Below are 13,689 nucleotides of genomic sequence, written 5' to 3'. Positions count from 1 at the left end.
AAAATTACTCCAAGAAAAAATATTCTACTAACAAATTCCAAAATTAGAAAAAGAAACCTTACTACAAGAAGAAATGATTTAGCAACTCAAAATCTCTAAATTTCACTAAATCCAAACCCAATACCTCTAAAAAGAATGCTACTCGTTGGAAATGTTGAAAAATTAGACATTATGCAAACAAATGTCTCACTAAGAAGAAAATCCAAGAATTAGACATCTCTGATGAATTCAAAAATCTATTAGAATCAATTCTTTTACTCGACAAAGAACCTAATATGCCAAATTTTGATTCTGATTATTCTACTGATAATAACCCTTATGACGATTTCCAATTGAATGAAATTGATAATGATATTCTCTCAATATTTGATGATGAAGATGATATGGAAGCAACTCCTGAAGACAGAGACTGGCCTTGTCACGCCTCTAATGATTATTATAAGGCCATATTAGAAATGAATAGTCTCATTATTAATGTATTAACAACAAATGAGAAAATGATACTTGAATTAATCAATAGCATTGATGATCTCGATAAAAAAAAAGTTTAAATATTTGAATTCCAAACATAATCAAACTACATCATCGAACACGACTCAAGAATTGAAACATGATAGATATGATTTCAAAGATGTTGTAGACAAGGTAAATAAAGTCCGAACTCCTCTCAATACACCATCAATCCAAGACTTACAAAATGAAATTCCCAATCTCAAAACTGATATACATGAATTACAATTACAAGTTATTGCTCTTAAACAAAATTCTACTGATACTTGCTTAGAAGATACTCCTGTGTCCATGGAGTTGGATTTTTCAATAATTGGGTATAAAGAATTTGAGTATCTTTGTAGAGATCTTTGTAGAATTTAGAAATATAATTGAGGCTGCCTAGAAACCTTTGTATTTGTGTTTTATCACGTAATTCATCAAGAAACTTGTTAGCAAACTCAATTGATCGTTTTATTGGAATAGTAGTTACTTTATTTACAAAAAGGACAAATTACACTTAGCACCCATGCACTTTACACACAGTCTCACTTTGACTCTTGACCTTGTATGAATTACACTTTGCATCAAATCTCATTTTGGCCCCTACATATTAATTCATGATAGTCAACGCCTTGTACTCTTGGTCAATTGTCAATGTCCCTTTTTTGTTATTTCATCATATAAGTTTTTAACAGAAGTTAGTAATGTGACAAGTATATGATTACGAAATGAGTGCATAAGAGGAAAATCACCCACATTTCCTATCTATACACATTTCATCCCAAAATTTATATCAACTTATGACTGTATTTGTCACGACCTGACCTTGGTACCCAGGGGTTAGATTTCGCAACCAGCCAATAACTAAGGTTACTAAAGGCCATTTTCCAAAAATTAATAGATTAACAATGCAAGTGGAACTGAAGTAAAATAGAAAGGTATCTAAATATTTATATATATTTAAAACATGCATTGGAGCTTTTATTTATTTATATAAAAAATGTTATTAGTCTAGGAGTTGTCGCAAGTTTAGTCTTTAACTCCTAGAAGAAACAATCTCATTTGTCGGTCCACTCAAATGGTGTATTTTTCTAGGTTAACTGAGTCAATGGTGGCGCAATCTTCGAGGTAATATCCTGCCAATCTCAAGAAGCTCCGAACTTCAGATACATTATTAGGTTGCGACCAATCCACGATTGTTGCAATCTTTTGCTAGTCAATGGAGATGCCATCTTTGTTAATGATGTGACGGAAAAAGTGTATACTAGTAATCCAAAATTCACATTTCTTCAACTTGGCATAAAGTTTGTAATCGCATAGTGTCTGCAATAGTGATCATAAATGTTGTTCATGGTCTTCTAGTGTTTTAGAGTATATGAGAATGCCATGAATGAAAACAATAACGTATTCATCGAGATAGGGTTTGAACACTCGATTCATGAGGTCTATAAAAGCCTTTAGAGTGTTATGTTTGGAAAAAATACACAAGAGAGTTTTTTTTTTTAGAATGTTACATTGTTATATTTGAGAAAAGTACACTAATGAGTTTTTTAATATGCTACATTAGAGTGTTACATCATTTTTTGAGTGTTATATATATTGGAGTGTTACGTTTAGAAAAACAAAAATACATTAAAGAGTTTTTTTTAAGTGTTACATTTAGTAATTTCAACATTATAAGAAAACCAACATTTGTCCCTCAATACACAACACGTGCGTTTATGCTTGGCCTTTTATGTAATTTACACTAGAATGAGACCTTCGAGTCCATAAAAAAATGGAGGACCAAACAGTTCTTAAAATCACTATTTGTGATTTATTGGTGTTTCACCCTTTTATTAATGACTGCCCTTAGGGCACTTGATAAGAAGTTTAAAATTCTTATACATAATGTATGAGAGTACGTACAATATATAATGTTCAATCAATTTAAACATTGTTAACCAATGTCCTTAGGGCACCCATTAATTAAATTCTAAAAAAAATTAAAATTTTTTATACAAGATAATTTTTCTAAGATTAGTATCTAGCCAAGTATGTGTCTTAAAGCATAATAACGTTAGCAAATAATAGAAGTCTCTTTAACAACTTTATTTCAATTTAGCACAAATAAAGAAAAATAGTAATAACGAGCATAGGAATAAAACTATAAAGAACAAGACCAATGATACAGATTAACTATTAATCAAATTCTAATGCTTGAATTTCATAAAATTGTAATTCTTGTTCAATAATTGAATAATTAAAAACACAACCAAAAACTTTTAGGGTTTGATTTATTTACCTGTACAACAAATGAAAACCACCTAAAAATTAAAAGTTGTAATATGTTAATAATTTATTATTTTAATTTTTCATTTTTCTTAAATTTAGTCATTGTGTGCAACAATTACTGTTGTATGGCCTTTTAAGCCCATTTCGAGACCCATTTCAATAATTCAAACCGTTCACATTTTAGAATATCAAGTAGAATATGTAAAAAATCAAGTTCATCGGATATTGATAGCATTTTCATCAAATCACATTTGTATCAAAAAAATAAATTGTAAGTATACTTTGAAGTAAAAACTAAATACAAATGTAATTTGATCTTACCGATATGTGATTTGATAAAAGTGCTATCGATATTCGATCAATTTGATTATTTGTAGATATGTTCTACTCAATATACTCTTAAAATTGAATGAGCCAGATCATCGAAATGAGTTTAATGAGCCGCACAACAATGATTGCTACGCATACGAGTTGTTTGGTTAACTAAACTTACCATATTTTTATTAAAATTGTACTTTGACCCTTCACTTTCAATTATCCATATCAACTCTCTATTCTTTAACTTAGGTTACAATATTACCCTTTTGTCTTAAGGACGAAAAGTGGCCTATGAACCACATGTGACATTTTTCTTACTTAATTAGTCCATCTACATTTTCACCAAAATTCTATTTTGTCCCGCACATTCACAAAAATTGTCTGTTTACTTTTAATTATGCTATAAAAAAATCTCATATGTGACCCACGCGTTAATTTTTTCCATCATTAATGATAAATTATTAGAAAAATAAAATTACAAATTAACTTAAATTTATTTAGTTGTAATTAAAAGTTAAAGGTTCACATTGTAATGGACTTGTATTCTTTTCATCTTTTTCCTGGTCTTGGCGACAATGAGACGCTAAAACATTGAAAAGAATAAAAATAGAAGTGTAATAATTTGAGACCCATTCTTATAAAGATATGAGTCATCCTCTGTTTCATACTAATTTCCCTTTTGTGCAGATAATCATATGGGTATCAGAAAATATCCATGCTTCATGTTTTTTGTATTCTTCATATGCTGCTTCTTTTTCACCAACATTCTCTCCCATGGAGCTGACACCATCTCTGCAAATCAATCTCTTTCTGGGAACCAGACCATAACCTCTGCTGGTGGGAATTTTGAACTGGGTTTCTACAAACCAGGTAATTCCTCATACTATTACATATCCATTTGGTACGCCAAAGTATCTACACAATAGTTTGGGTAGCCAATAGAGATAATCTCATCTCTGATAAGTATTCCTCTGTACTCAAAATCTTAGATGGTAATTTGGTGATTTTAAATGAATCCCAAACCCTGATTTGGTCCACAAATCAGAACTCTACCACTTCCAATTCTGTGGTGGCTGTTCTTGGGGATGATGGGAATATGATTTTGAGAGATGGGTCTAATTCAAATCGACCAATTTGGCAAAGTTTTGATCACCCTGCTCACACTTGGTTGCCTGGTGCAAAGATTGCTTACAATAAGCTTACCAACACACACCAACGTTTAACTTCATGGAAGAACTCAGAAGACCCTTCAACAGGACTGCATTCTCTTAGTCCTGATGCAAATAATAGTCAGTATGTCATATTTTGGAATGGGTCTAAACAGTATTGGACTAGCGGTTCTTGGAATGGGCAGATTTTCAGCTTAGTACCTGAATTGAGAGCTAATTATATCTTTAATTATAGCTATCACAACAACGAGAATGAGAGTTACTTCACTTATTCCGTGTATAATCCTGCGATTATTTCTATATTGATTATGGATATTTCGGGGCTAGTCCATCAACTCACTTGGTTGGAAAGCACAAAGCAGTGGAATTTGTTTTGGTCTCAGCCGCGACAGCAATGTGAAGTTTATAATTTCTGCGGGCAATATGGAATATGCAGTAATATTATACAACCCTTCTGTAATTGTTTGACGGGTTTCAATCCTAAGTCGCTCAATAATTGGAATTTGAGTGATTATTCTGGGGGGTGTGTGAGGAGAACCGAGTTGCTGTGTGGGAATAGTACTGCTGCTAACGAAGAGAAAGACAGGTTTTGGGAAATTTACAACACGAGATTGCCTGAATTTCCTCAACCTGTGGCTGTTGGCAGTGCTGCTGAATGTGAATCTTCTTGCTTGAATAATTGCCCTTGCACTGCTTATGCTTATGATAGTAATGGGTGTTCAATTTGGATTGGGGAGCTCATGAATCTGCAAGATGGTAGTGGAAACACTCTTTATCTCAGACATGCTGCTTCCACGTTTCCAAAGCCTAAAAGTAAAAAGGGGATTATTATTGGTGCTGTAATGGCTAAAAACGGGATTATTATTGGTGCTGTAGTGGGTTCAGTTGCAGCAGCAGTACTGCTAGGCCTTGTATTTGTTGTTATTTGGAAGGAGGTTGGTTGGAACAAAAGCGCTAGATGGTTCATTGGTTGCATTTAGATACAAAGATCTGCAAAAAGCAACCAAGAATTTCTCGGAGAAATGGGAGAAGGTGGTTTTGGCTTTGTTTTCAAAGGGACATTGCCTGATTCCACTGTCATAGCTGTGAAGAAGCTGGAAAGCATCAACCAAGGAGAGAAGCAATTCCGAGTAGAAGTCGGCACCCTTGGGACGATCCAACATGTTAATCTTGTTCGGCTTCATGGGTTCTGCTCTGAAGGTATAAGCAAGTTGTTGGTATATGATTACATGCAGAATGGATCCTTGCATTCCCATCTCTTCCATGAAATGAGTCAAAAGTCTTGGACTGGAAAACAAGGTACCAAATTGCACTAGGGACAGCTAAGGGGTTGGTTTATCTCCACGAAAATTGCAGGGACTGCATCATACATTGTGACGTAAAGCCATCAAACATTCTATTAGACATGGACTTCTGCCCGAAAATAGCAGATTTTGGTCTGGCAAAGCTTCTTGGGCGAGAATATAGCAGGGTTCTAACTGCAATGAGAGGGACAACGGGCTATCTTGCACCAGAATGGATATTAGGGGTGGCTATTACCACCAAAGCTGATGTGTACAGCTACGGTATGATGCTCTTTGAATTGATATCAGGAAGAAGAAACACTGATCAATTTGAAGAAAGGATAGTTAAATTCTTTCCAGTCTGGGCTGCAAGTGTAGTCGTAAAAGGTGGAGATGTCCTCAGCCTATTAGACCATAGGTTGGAGAAACATGTTGATGTTGAAGAGGTATGGAGAATTTGTAAAGTTGCTTGTTGGTGCATCCAAGATGATGAGAATGATAGGCCATCAATGGGTCAGGTAGTTCAGATCCTCGAAGGGATTCTGGATGTGGAGCCGTCTCCAATTCCTCATTTGCTCCAAGCCCTTGTTGCCGACTAGGAGCATATCTATAATTTTCTCTTTTCTTCGTGGCGATCACAAGTCATGACTATGGAGCAATCCTTCAACTGTTTCCTCTGGCCAAGAGCATTGTATTGTCCAGTTTCAAATCTAAAGCAATAAAGCATGTATGTGGCTGAGTAGTATATATTGTTTTGTTACTTGCTACGTATTGTTTTGTTGTATTAATCTATGTAATTGGTTTATGGTTATGCAGTAGGACCATTGTTTGACTTTTCATGTACATCTCTTTCAAGTATAAGTTTGTTAAAGCACAATAAGCCCCAAGGGTTAGTGAATTCTACTGTTTTCAAAGAATTGGTTAGAAATTTTACTGTTTTGAATTTATTTATTTATTTTTATTACTTTATTTCTTATTTAATTTTTAAACTTGTCTTCGGATCTTGAAATTGTAGAGAAAAAACAAAAGAGAACAGAAAAGAAAAAAGTGTGCTTCTATTTCATCACAAATCGAAAATTCAAAAACAATCTTGGAGTGTGCTTGGATGAAAGAGATGAGATTGGGCATTTGTCGGAATAAATTATCAATGTGAAACCCTTTTTTTTTTTTTCCCTAAAGGATGCTATATCAATATTTTAAGATTAAAAGTCTTGCAAATATTTTAAAAAATTGACGAAAATGATATAAAAAAAAAACCATTAAAAAAAGAGAGATTAAAATTGATTCAAAGATTCTAATTTTTTTGCCGTGTCCAACCACTTATACCACAAAAGAAGTTTTGTGACATGAAAGTGACCTGCGAATGTCTTTCTTTTATAGGTTTCATCACAAACAAATATAATGTGAGTGTTTGGAAAGTTGTTATTTTAGTAATTTATTTTAATTTTTGACTATTTTAGTAGGTTAAAATATTTATATTTGGAAAGATAATTGGATTTTGTTATAGTTGGATGTGATATTTGTGAGAGGAAAAGTAAAAGGATTATAGGTTTGATGTGACATTTTGTCTTACTAATTATTTTAACCTATTTCATCTTCTTCTTTTTTTTTGTGAATTTTAACCTAAATTAAGCTAAAATTTTATTTCCCAAACAACCCAATAGAGTTCTAGATTTTGGACCCACTAATTCCGAGAAAGTGCCTACCAGCTTTATATTTGCTTCTTCGTGGACCGTTAATTTATTTTAGGGACAATTACAAAAAATAAAAATAAATAAAAAAACTCATAAAGTTTGAATCATTTAATAAAAAAAAAAATAATTCATAATTTATTATTTATATCTTTTATTAGCATAATATCATCCACCCACCCAAAGGACAAACCACTTGAAACACTAACTGGTTCAATGTAACAACTTATTAGAAAAATGGAGATTACATATGTCTAAGTCTCTCCAGTTTTGCCGTCTTATTTTCGATTTCCATTAAAAACAACATCATAGGACGATGGATTATTATGCACAACCCCTCGTAAGATCTAAACTGTCAAAAAAATTCTCTAACCCCTAACAATTTCAGCTAATGATCAACATGAATCTAGTGGTTTCATGGGGCCAACCACCAAAGCCCATTCCTCCCCAACAACGTCCTCACTATAGAGGGAAACGTACTTAGTACATGGGAACAACGGTCTTCCTCCTCCATTGAAAGCACACTGGCTTGCACAGCTAGCATGGGAGAGATCACCTTATCCGTCACCGAATTCTAGATAGGTAGACCCACTTTTCATTCCTTCGACACGCGATGTTTCCCCTACTGCAAACTCGATTCCTATCGCTACACTTTCTTTCTCATAAACTAGACCTTTCAGCCTCTGAGGTTGGCTATGCTCAGTGAGCTCCTCCTCAATGAGTAGCCCCTTCAAGGTCAATTTGTTGAAATATCCATAACCTTATCAATGGGCTCATTTCTATCTGGACTGGACTAGGAGTAGGGCTAATTTCCTCAATACCCACAGTAGCACTTTTTGAGAAATTAGGCTGTCTGCGCTGGGCCTCCAAGGCAGAACAAGCAATGTCCACGGGTTCAGTTACAAAATAGTTTGGATTGTGTCTTGGTCCAGACTATCCAAAAAGAGAATTGGGCCCAATCCCCACCAGGCCCAAACCTCCGTCGCATCCCCAGTTAGGGATAAATTGCACGACGCAATAGGGCCACAAAGATTATTTAGACTCGAAGTGGATTTACCCACCATAACTGCACGTTATCGAATCAAGTTATCTTAAAAATTTCAAATAATCTATTAAATTTTTTATCAAATCTCTCGCGTGGGTTTCACACCCATGTGAGAGATTTGATAGAAAATTTGATAGATTATTTTGGATCCATAGCATTTTCCTATGAAATCACCTTAGGGCTAGGTGGCAACTGCTCCCTTGATGACTCAAGCTCTATGACCACATTGGAAAATGTTATGGATCCCAAATAAATTATCAAATTTTCTATCAAACCTCTTACATGGGTGTGGGACCCACACAAATCACATGTGTGTGGGTCCCACACCCATACGAAAGGTTTAGTAGAAAATTTGATAATTTATTTGAGGTCTCTAGCATAACTTTTTCCCACTACTCTATTACATTCTGTTCGTATTGACACGTTTTATGACGCTAAGAGGGAATTTGTCAACTCTTCCCCACTCGCTCATAGCTCCCTTGCACCCGAAGTCACACACCACTAACTGCCCATTCACCATAATCTCCAAGGGTTGAACAAAATCTTTTACGTTGCGCTCCGCTTTATCCACCTAATGTCGGTGAAGATCCATCGAAAAACGATTACTTCGGGCAATCCCTATTCTCATTTCTAGACCATAGCTAGAACTCTTCCCCTCTTCTCTAGTCACAAATTTGCATGAAATGTTATCATGTCCAATGTGGTCACAATCATAACAAAATTCTGTCAATTTTTCATACTTGTAGAACACCTTGACCCCATTTTCTTCATGAACACGGCAACCACTTTGATGGAGAATGAAGCCTTGAAGCAAAGGCTTTGTGACATTCACTTCTACCCTAATACGTAGAAATTTACGATGGAGAATGAGCCCTTCGGAGTGGGCTTCCATGCACACAAGCTTACCAATCCGGTTGCTGATGATTTCCTGATAAGCTTTAGTGAGTTTATCCATTGGTAATCCATGGACTTGAACCCATAATGGGCTTCACCGAAAGTTTATCTTTGTAGTAGCTCTCTCACTCTAGAGAGATTGGAGGACCAGAAGATTACCCGTAACTGACCAAGGGGCCTTTGATAAAACCTTCTGACGGTCCTCAACCTCAGCAAACTGAAAGAGAAGCGCATTATCAGGGAATATAGACACACCTGCTCTAGTTTTCCAAGCTCTAAGCATATACAACAAGTTTATTCAGAATCTTTGTGGCTTCCCAACCAGGCACAACTCCAAAACATCCAACATTAGTTTGTCCCCTCTGGCAACTCAAAGTTATCCTTCACACTCGTTGATTATAAACTCACTTGACAACATAACGTTGTCAAACTTCTCATGCCATTACTTAGGAGCTTGCTTCAAAACATACAATGATTTGACAAGCTTATAGATTTTCTCACCTTGCCTTGGAATTGAAAACCCCTTGGATTGCTCCTTGTAGATTTTGTTCACTCAAATCTCCATTCAAGAAAGTTGTCTCTACATCCATTTGATGTATCTCTAGACCATGCAAAGTTGTTATTGCAATCACCATGTGAATAGATGTTTATCCTCGTCACAAGTGAATACGTATCAAAATCATCCAGGCCTTCTTGGAACATGTACCATTTGATAACTAGCATTGCTTTATACTTATTAATTAACCTATCAACTTTCATCTTTCTTTTAAAGATCCACTCATAACCCAAAGGCCTACTACTTGGGGGTAGATCGACCAACTCCCAAGCATGGTTCTATAAGATAGAGTTAATCTCATTTTTGATAGCTTCTTTCCACAAAGGATTTTTCTGGTGAAGTCATAGCTTCGTGGAAAAGTCAAAGGTTTTTCCTCCAACATATAAATTAAGAAGTTTCAACCAAAGGATTCAGAAGTTCTAGCCCTTGTACTTCTTCTTGGCTCATCTAATTCCTCCACATCATCACTATCACTAGCAACTTTATCCGTGTCCTTCACAGAACTCGAATCCCCAAATTGGGTTTGGTGAGGAAATAAGTCTTCAAAGACAGACACAGTCCTTGACTCTATGATGGTATTCATGTGTATATCTGAAATATCATATTTGTGTGCAAAAAACCTATATGCCCTACTATTCTGTGCATAACCGATGAATATGCAATCCATGGATTTCGGGCCTATCCTAACCCATTTGGTTATAGGCACCACCACTTTTGCAAGATACCCCCACATTCATACAAAATTATATGAAGGCTCATGGCATTTCCATAATTCATACGGAGTCTTGTCTACCTTTCTCCGAGGAATTTCTTTTTAGAATATAATTTGCGGAGAGTATTGCTTCCCCTTACATATTCTGTGGCAATCCAGAACTAATCAACATTGCATTCATCATTTCCTTCAACATTCTATTCTTCTGCTCTACAATGCCATTTGACTGAGGGGAGTAAGGTGTTATGATTTGGTGGATAATCCCGTTTTGAACACAAGTCTCAATAAATGATGATCCATACTCACCACAACGATCACTTCTCAAAGCCTTAATCTTCCAGCTTAATTGATTCTCAACTTCATTCTTATAAAGAATAAATTTATCAATAGCCTCATCTTTACTCTTAAGCAAATACACATAACAATATTTAGTGTAATCATCAACACAAGTAATAAAATACTTATTGCCACCTCAGATTTATATGAACTTCAAGTCACACACATCACTATACACTAAATTCAATGGCTCAAAACTACTTTCAATGGGATGAAACGAAGTCCTAGTCATTTTTTCTTCCACACAAGTTTTACACTTGTGATTCTTGAAAGATGATATGTGATCTAACTTGATTAATCTACGCAAAGAGTCAAAATTTAAATGACCTAAACTACTATGCCATAAATTAGAAGACTCAAGCAAATAAGTAGAAGATGAAGCATTCTCAATTATCTTCGGGATAATTGTCATTACATTCAACTTGAACATACTACCCAACAAATACTCCTTTCCCACATATACTCCATTCTTGGTCAACATGACTTTATTGGATTCAAAAATTGTGCCAAAACCATGCTTACTTAGGAGGGACCCCGAGTCAAGATTTTTGTGAATGTCCGGGACAAACAGGATATCATTTAGAGTCAACTCCTTTCATGAAGTCATCTTTAGAACCAGTTTGCCCTTTCCCTTGATGGTCAGGTTACAAAAATTTTCCATGAACAACTTTTCGGTGTTTGTAATCGGCTCGAAGCTTGTAAACAGCATCATCTCTACACAGATGTAGAAAGTAGCACCAGTGTCCACCCACCATTCTCTCGGATTGGATCCCACAGATGCATATCATCTACATATTGGGAAAAACCCTTCATTTTTGCCATGTGAGCACGAGCCTTATTCTTGAATTGTTTCTTTGGCTTGCGGCAGTTAGTAGCCCTATGCCCATCACTTCCACAATTGAAGCACTTACCAAAAAACCTATAAGTAGGTTCTTGCGGTTTGTAGACCGGCCTCTTTATAACACCACTTCTAGGCCGCAACTTCGAGTCTTTGTTCACTGGTTGCTTTTTTTTTTTTTTTTTTTTTTTTATCCCTGAAGCCTGGCCATGCTCAACTACATCGGCGTTGACAGTGAGGGTACTTCCCCTTTTTTTCCTGTTGTCCTTTTTAATACAAAGCTTGACAATGAGTTTTTCGATTGTCATATCCTTTCGCTTGTGTTTCAAGTAATTCTTGAATTCCGTCTAAAAATTTGGAAGCTTCTCAATCATTGTAGTTTCCTGGAATGATTCACTCAGGAGCATTCCCTTAGCATGAATTTCGTGCAGAATAACTTGGATGTCTTGGACTTAACTAATGATAGTTTTTGAGTCCATCATTTTAAAATAAAAAAACTGACCAACAAAAAATTTCATTGCCCCAGATCCCTTGTTTTTGTATTTGTTGTCCAAGGAATCCTACAACTCCTTTGCCAATTTTTTTGACATAATACACATTGAAAAGTGTATTTGTCAAACCGTTCAGAACATAGTTTCGGCAAAGGAAGTTTGATTGGTTCCAAGCATCTAGAGCCAAGAGCTTCTATTTATCTTACTCTTTGTCCTCCATGGTTGGTGAATCCTCACTCAAAAATCTCGCAAGGATAAGAGTTATTAAGTAAAACAACATCTTCTGCTACCACCTCTGTCACGACCCGTCCCCCGTACCCAAGGGTTAAGTATCGTGATGCCCAGTAACTGAAGTTACCTTCGGCCAATTCTTAAACAAATTAATAAGCGCGAACGGAAATAATGTTTAAGTGAGAGAACCAAAATAATCATTGGAGCTTCTATTTTTATTACAAAATTTTTTGACCAAAAAGGCCGATATTTACATATAAAAAAATCATAAAAGTGTTGTGTGTCTCTATTCTACAGCCTCGCATCTAAGATTTTCCAAAAGCTATTTCTAAATTGCATTGTTTCCTGAAAATTGGTAAACAGCTATAAGCACATGGCAGAGTGAGAAATATTATGCCAAGAGTATAAGGAATACAAAATAACCATGGATAGTTATGTAACTAAAATATTTAAGATCGCTTAGTTTGAAAAAATAATCATTTAAGTAGCAAAACTGAGATTATGTAAATAAATAACCATAACCACGATACTGAACAGAACAGAACCAAGGTCACAAGAGTGACAGTCAGAATAGAAGTATAGATTCAAGAGGTGGCTCATACGAATTATAGAGGTGGCTCCCACAATAGTGTAGCACTTATCTCCGTACAGTACTTTGCTCCGCACAGAACAGTGGTCAATAGATCCATGACAATAGAGGCCCACAAAGTGACCAAACATAGGCCAATGGTTATTTAAGTCCCCCAAGGCATGGGACTCCCATGGTGGTACTTACAAAACATAATTGTTTATAAGATCATAGTCAGATATTCTTTATAATTTAAACAAACATATCAATGGGTTTTCATTTTAACAAATAGAGTTCAGAAATTAATCCACGTAATTGAAATGTTTATAAAACATAACTTGTATTAATATAACTATTAAAATATAACTTGAATAAAACAAATTATGGTAAGTCAAAACATACGTAAAATATATTATGGTAACTCAAGATATAATATAACTCACCTTAAAATTAATACCTCACTCTTTCTTCTTTACTTTTGTATTTCTTCTCATTTCCTTACTTTTGTTTTTTTTGTTCCTTCTTTCCACTCACAGCCACACTCCTCATTTTATACTAAATTGAATACTTGTAGACACCCCATTTTTGACCGACCTTAAGACTCAGACGTCATCATTTGAGCACTCGGTGATTGCGCATGTTGTGCTCGTTATGAGGTTACAGAGTCTCAGCTGAGAGCCTTGCCTCCGGACTTCGGGACTCTTTTGTGCTTTGCCTCGGTTTGCAAACCAGGTTCTGTTTTCTCTTCCCGAAGGGAGGGAGAGGTCTCGTAGACCATCTCTCAGTGGCCG

General features: G+C 35.5%; 1 pseudogene across 1 annotated transcript; it reads left to right on the top strand.

Annotated features, from left to right (window-relative positions):
* The first annotated feature begins 3,699 nt into the window (after positions 1–3,699).
* Positions 3,700–6,453, top strand: LOC114278237 (G-type lectin S-receptor-like serine/threonine-protein kinase At2g19130 pseudogene; annotated as a pseudogene). The gene has a single exon (XR_014335903.1). The product of XR_014335903.1 is annotated as a G-type lectin S-receptor-like serine/threonine-protein kinase At2g19130 pseudogene (transcript).
* The last annotated feature ends 7,236 nt before the right edge of the window (positions 6,454–13,689 follow it).

The sequence above is a fragment of the Camellia sinensis genome, chromosome 7 (genome assembly GCF_055761805.1).
Source record: "Camellia sinensis isolate YWXY chromosome 7, ASM5576180v1, whole genome shotgun sequence".
Classification (NCBI taxonomy): domain Eukaryota; kingdom Viridiplantae; phylum Streptophyta; class Magnoliopsida; order Ericales; family Theaceae; genus Camellia; species Camellia sinensis.
The sequence above is the reverse complement of the archived record's forward strand: the minus strand, read 5'-3'. Positions and strand labels throughout refer to the sequence as shown.